Source organism: Pipra filicauda, unplaced genomic scaffold (genome assembly GCF_003945595.2).
Source record: "Pipra filicauda isolate LSUMZ 115617 unplaced genomic scaffold, ASM394559v2 scaffold123_size2130275_pilon, whole genome shotgun sequence".
NCBI lineage: Eukaryota > Metazoa > Chordata > Aves > Passeriformes > Pipridae > Pipra > Pipra filicauda.
In genome coordinates, this window is record NW_024103696.1 from 1,517,899 (window position 1) to 1,523,443 (window position 5,545).

Sequence of the window (5,545 nt, forward strand, 5' to 3'; positions counted from 1 at the left end):
CTAATCCATTTCCCTACCTGATCTTCTTTTGGGACTCTCCAGTATTACAGAGACATCTCTGTAAGACTCAGAAGATTTCTTCATCTTGCCGTTTACTTCTCTTCAGAGGAGTGTCTGAAAGCAGCTTCAGTCCTTTTACTTGCAACAGCTGTTTTTGGCAGTAATGGGACTCACCTAAAAATAACATTGTTATACAGTGAAATTGGACTGTAAAGGTCCTTCTTGGGTAAAACAATTTATGCTTTTGACTAGGAGGGACAAAAAAGAAGGATTAAAATGGTCCTAGAAGCAAACTCCAATTCAGAAGTCAAAGATAAGGCTGTGACTGGAAATGGGTACATTTTGGAAGGTACCTGTATGTTGTGTGTGAGAGCTCACAGGTATTTAAACATACTCATTTCCTTTGTGTGTTCAACAGTAATGAATGACCCTGTGTCACTGAAAGAGAATTTAATAATTTCCAGCCTCAATGACCTATTCTCTGCCCTCCACATATACCACATATACAATTCTATTGTTTCATAGTATTTGGTGCTAGAGGGAAATGCATTAGTTATTATTTATACTCAGTCTTTATTGTTCGTATCACAGATATTATACACAGTATTAATTTCATCATTGCAGGTTTTACTGTATTTTGGACCTCACTTTTAAACTGATGGTGACAGCTGTTTTTACAATTAAAATGTGGACAGAATGAGATACATAACATCAGAAGAAATGCAGGCAGAGGAAAAATAATAGAGCAAAAATAAGAAACCATGGCAAGATTCTTCAAATTGTAATACACTGTGTTAAGAAATGCCTTGAGACCTTCTCAACAAACAGCAACAATATTTCATTTTATTTCACATCAGTGAGGGAGACCAAGCCTGAAAGTGGAGCATATACATTTTGTCAGACAAACATCTGATATCTTGGCTAAGAACATAAACAAATTTTTCACTTTTTAGCAGTTGCTTCTAGACACATAATAGACTCAGTCTCTGTGGTTTACAGATTTATTTATTTTCTTATGAGTTCTCTTTGCAGTCAAGTGCTCTTCCCCTGAGCTATACCCCCGAAAAAGAAAATATGGAACACTTCATGAATTTGCGTGTCATCCTTGCGCAGGGGCCATGCTAATCTTCTCTGTATCATTCCAATTTTAGTATATGTGCTGCTGAAGCAAGCATCAACACTGTTTCCGTACAATCCTTAACATCCACTGGTCAGATTATGTGACCAATACATCTGTTCTAGAACAAGCAGCAGTCCAAGTATTGAGGCCATGCTGCTGAGAACTCAACTGCGCTGGGCAGGGCACGTCTCCAGGATGAAGGACCACCGTCTCCCTAAGATCTTGCTTTATGGTGAACTTGCCACCGGCTGCTGCAAGAGAGGAGCCCCAAAGAGAAGATAAAAGGACTCCCTGAAACAACATCTCAGCCTGGGCCATATTGATCAACAGAACTGGTCTACTCTGTCCTCCAATCGGGAGGCCTGGAGACACACTATCTTTAACGCTGCTGATGCTTTTGAGAATGCACGCAGGATCACTCTCAAGGAGAAAAGACAACACAGAAAGAACCGCGTCTTGCAGAATATACAACCTAAGGAGTCTTTCTGCTGTGCCTTTTGCAACTTGCCTATCTTGTATTGGCCTTTTTAGCCACCAGCGTGCTTGTAGCAAATGTGGGTAGAGCCCTTCCCAAATCTTCGTTCACGAAGCCTAGCCATGATGAGTTGTCTTTAAACAGAATTTTTGACTCCTCTCAACTTCTTTCCATTAGCAATAATTCTATCCAGATTTCTAAGAACCTAGAAGATACTATTGTGTATTTTTGCAATAGGTGTTAAAGACTTTGCAAGAATCTCTTTTGTTATTATCGCATTCCATAAAATTCTGCAAAAATTAAATAGAATCTGACTGTTAATTCTGTAGAGCCAATGGCAAACTAAACACCTAGGAAAATATCACTTTAATTGAAAGAAAATCAGTATGTGACCTGTGATGGGCCATGATCAAGAAGGATTAAGGCAGCCTGTAACTGACCACCATTACAGAAAAAGTTAAGATGTAAGGTCTTCCTTATGATTAATATGATAATATAAAAAATGTGCTCCATTTTACACATGTATTTTCTCTTTTAAGACAGACATAATAAAAAATCCCTCAAAAAATCCCCCACAAAAATCCCCCAAACCCAAGAAAATAAAATTAAATGCCAAGAGCTGTAACAGGGCTTTTGCAGATGGAACAAAATTATGCGAAAAGTGATGTTTAGAAATCCAGACTTTTATTTAACATTTCCCATCCAAACAGAGCATTTGGACAAATGTGTTGAGGCATCATTAAGTCTGATGTCTGAAGAAGATAAGTATCTTGTTTATAGTAGTAAGAAAGTAGCCGTTACCAAGATAAGAAAATTCTGTTACTGTGGAAGAAATGAGATGTCCTAAAACGGTCCTTATAACAACTAGATTATTATTTACCAGGTGAACCTGTGCAGTCATAAGTGATCATATTTCTTTATTATGGTCATTTTCTATAAAGCAAAAAGTGAAAACTAAGACCAAAACATAAATCCTGATTTTTTATGTGTCAGATAACTCTTTATGTAAGAAAAAGGGTAAGGATAAATACATGGAGAGGTTGAATAGATTGTTATCAGCAGTTGGTCACGGATAAAACCTGTGTAGTATGAAACGTTTATCTTAAGCCAAAGGAAGATATGAATATAATATAAAAGTATGGACTTTTTTTTTTTTTTTAATAATCTGTTTAGAAATTTGCGGAAAGTCTGCAAGAGTGTGTGTTTTAAGATATCTTGCAGTCAATATGCCTAAAGCTTAATAAATAAAGCTGTTCAGACATTTTTCTACTTAAATCCTATTTTGCTTTAAGATGCAGGTTCTCCTTATTTTTGAGGCAAATAATAAAAGCTGGAACAGTGATATAAAATATGAGAGCTTTGGGTAGTGTTCACAAACAAGAACTGAACATCTCTCCCCTAATTCTATTAAATTATTTCCCTCAGCTACTTGATTTTCAGAATTTTTTTTTCTTTTAGCATTCAAAAAATGACAAGGTGTTGTGGAATTTTTTTTAGAGCTGATTTCTTTAGTCCTCTCTTTGAGTGGAACTTTCTGAACATAATTTAGTAGAGTATGATTTTAAGTCTCAAAGACAAGCTTAGAGAACTTCTGCATAAATAAATTTGAACTATGAATTTTCTAGTTTTCATATAAAGATGTTTAAAAGTCTCTGAAGCCTTTACAAGAGCTCTGTTTAATTCAGGCATTGAGTGCTTATTTGAATGCTTAAAAAAGAGGTTATAAATAAGTTTAAGTAGTTTAGTGGTGTACATTTTTCTTAGAAAATATCCTTTAGACAGTGTTTTATTGACTTCAGTAAGTATGAAATGATTGAAACTATAATGAACAGTTTATGCTTGAGTGTACAAGGACCCTAGGTGTTTATAAATGACGGGTCTACAGAATACCTATGAATGAAAATGACCCCAGGTAACTGAACACTGCTTGTGCAGCAGGTATATACACAGCCAAATAATGAAATGAAGCCCATAGAGGACTCTCAAGACACTTGACATGAAGTAATTTATGATTACTGCCGGAGTAAAGAAAGTGACATTCAGATTTCCTATAGATCTGTTACAGGCTACAGCAGAACTAAACCAAGGCAACAGAATGCTATTTTTAATGTATAACATATAATATGTACATGATGTGTAAAATTAGGTCTCTACAGCAATGGCAGCATTAGACTGTCTACTAGATTCATAAGTTTATTTGACACAGAGCACGGTACTATATAAAACAAACCATGTTTTTCTACTATAAATATTCAGACACACTGATAAATACTCATGACTCATTCATGTGACCTGATATCAGATGGATTGTTTTTCAGAGACTCTGTGTGTGTGCTCAACCTGTCAGCCTGCTAGGCAGAATCACTACCATGAGAATGATTACCTTTTCTTTGTAACATTGTCCAAAGGCAGAAAAAAAAAATCTCTCACAAACAATAGCCCTGAATGAAATATAGGTAGTAAAAAGCCCTCCTTCTAGGCTTCACCTACCTGGATTTCTCTACTCTTTTCCCACTATTATAATTCTTTCATATTTTCTCTTTTTAAGTCTGAACATAGTGCTGATTGTCACTCTCACTGAACTCATTGCTGTGGCTGTGCAGCAGCAGAGATCACATCCAGTGATCTCAGCTAAATGAAGACTAATGCCCAGATTCAGGCAAGACAGCTCAGGTCAGTATGCTGGCAGAAGACCTACGAGTTGAAAGCCTTTGAGCCTGCAGAGAACTGCAGGGAATTCCCTGAGAATCAAATAGTTTTATATAGCTGGATCAAGCGCACAACTATAATGAGACAATTCAGTCACTGAGTGCTCTACATTTACACATTTTTTTTTCCATAAAAAAAAAAAAATTCTTTTTCTGTTTTCATTTAAATTTTCTATTCATAAACTCTTCAATACTGCAAATGTTGGGGCTGCCACAATCTCAGATTTTTTTTCTAAATGTGATATAAGTTCATGATGCAGAATGTGCCATGCATAGAAACATATGGCCTTTCTAATATGAAAGCTGTTGCTGCTCCTTTCAGCATCTTGCAGGGACCTCTGTTTGCTGACTACTCCAGAGCACAGCTGTTCACAAACCAGGCAATGGCAATTGCTCTGGGGTCCTCCTATCTCTTTTAGGAACCCCAAAGTATCCAGTCACCAGATCACTTTCCATGCTGGCCTAATCACTTAGTCTCCTTTATTGAGGCAGTGTGACAAGTCGAAAATGAAGCAAAATCAGGCGAAACCAATCCAACCCCTTTCCTACTGACCAGGCAGCCACCCATTACAGAGTAGGCACAGAGGAGTTCATGTCATGTGGTGCTTTCCTTATATTAGACAGGGTTATTTTTATTGTGCTTATTTATTATTAACCTTCCACCTGGCATTTATAGGACATTTATGCTCTGCAAGTGGCTGCACTTGCTAATCAGCTCTTACAGCTGCCAGGAAGCAGCAAGAGCAGGCAGCTTCTGCAAGGGCAGGTGACAGGGATGGAGGCAGTGGCAGCAGTGCAGGGGCCACATGGGATGGACACAGGCAAGCAGCTCTGGTAGCGGTCACTTTGTTCAGCTAAGAGTTCAAAACATCAGGTAGGTCCATAGTAATGAGGCAGGTCCAATGCCAAGCTAAAAACTCGCAGTCACACCTGCAAGTTAGGCTCTGGGTCAGAGTCAGGGAGGCACAGGACTGGAATACCTGCAGAATTGTTCAATTAGAGATCAAGGGAGAGAGCCTGAGCTTAAAAGAATCTCCCAGGTGCAGGGGAACAAGCCACTGCTGGGGCTTCTCATAGTCAGAGAGGAGCATCTTCAAAGTTATCCCTGACCCCACGCAGCTGAACCCTGGAGGCAGCAGGGAAGGCACTCAGGGCCCTGAAAACATCTAACGTTTTCAAGAACTGGATATATGAGAGTATTAAAGCAGATCAGATATAAGTAGGTCAACCACACTTGGCTCT

The 5,545-nt window shown here is 38.2% G+C and overlaps 1 non-coding gene across 1 annotated transcript; it reads right to left on the reverse strand.

Annotated features, from left to right (window-relative positions):
• Positions 1-1,068: 1,068 nt before the first annotated feature.
• On the reverse strand, positions 1,069-1,171 carry LOC113983783. Its single transcript, XR_003539218.1, has one exon. It is a non-coding gene; the product is annotated as a U6 spliceosomal RNA (small nuclear RNA).
• Positions 1,172-5,545: the final 4,374 nt, after the last annotated feature.